This window comes from Aethalodelphis obliquidens, unplaced genomic scaffold, assembly GCF_003676395.1.
Source record: "Aethalodelphis obliquidens isolate GAN/ISIS:26980383/991018 unplaced genomic scaffold, ASM367639v1 scaffold110, whole genome shotgun sequence".
Classification (NCBI taxonomy): domain Eukaryota; kingdom Metazoa; phylum Chordata; class Mammalia; order Artiodactyla; family Delphinidae; genus Aethalodelphis; species Aethalodelphis obliquidens.
Window position 1 is genome coordinate 1,852,424 of NW_020838054.1, and position 499 is coordinate 1,852,922.

Here is a 499-nt window from a genome sequence, read left to right on the forward strand (position 1 = left end):
GAGTGCTCTGCGCTGCGGGGCCGAGGGATGCTCGGGCCCACCAAAGTTTGCTCCAGTACTCGGGGGCCCGAGGAGCGTCCCCGGGCAGGGACTGCGCGCGCCGCAGCGGGGGTCGACCCCCATCCCCGAGGCAGTTTGTGCGCTCTTTTCTGGTTCCGAAGCGTAACTCCCAGTTGTGGGAGGAGGTAGGGGTTCCGAGAGAGGGTCTCCTTCCCGAAGCCTGCCTCCTGGCCCCGCCGGCCACCCTCCCGCATCCCTGCAACTGCCCCTCCGGGCGGGACCCGGGCCCGGCTCCCCAGTTCTGCGGCCGCTCCCACCAGCTGATTTTGACAGAGGGGGGTCCCGGGCGGCGCGCGCGGGCGGAGCGAGCCCCTGCCAGATCCGGGGATGATAATGTGCCGGCTCCATGTCGCGGCTTCGGGCTGTCCAGGCTCCGCCCCCTGTGAGTGTGTAAGTGTGTGATGCTGCCGCGGCCGCCGCCGCCGCCTGTGCAGCCGCC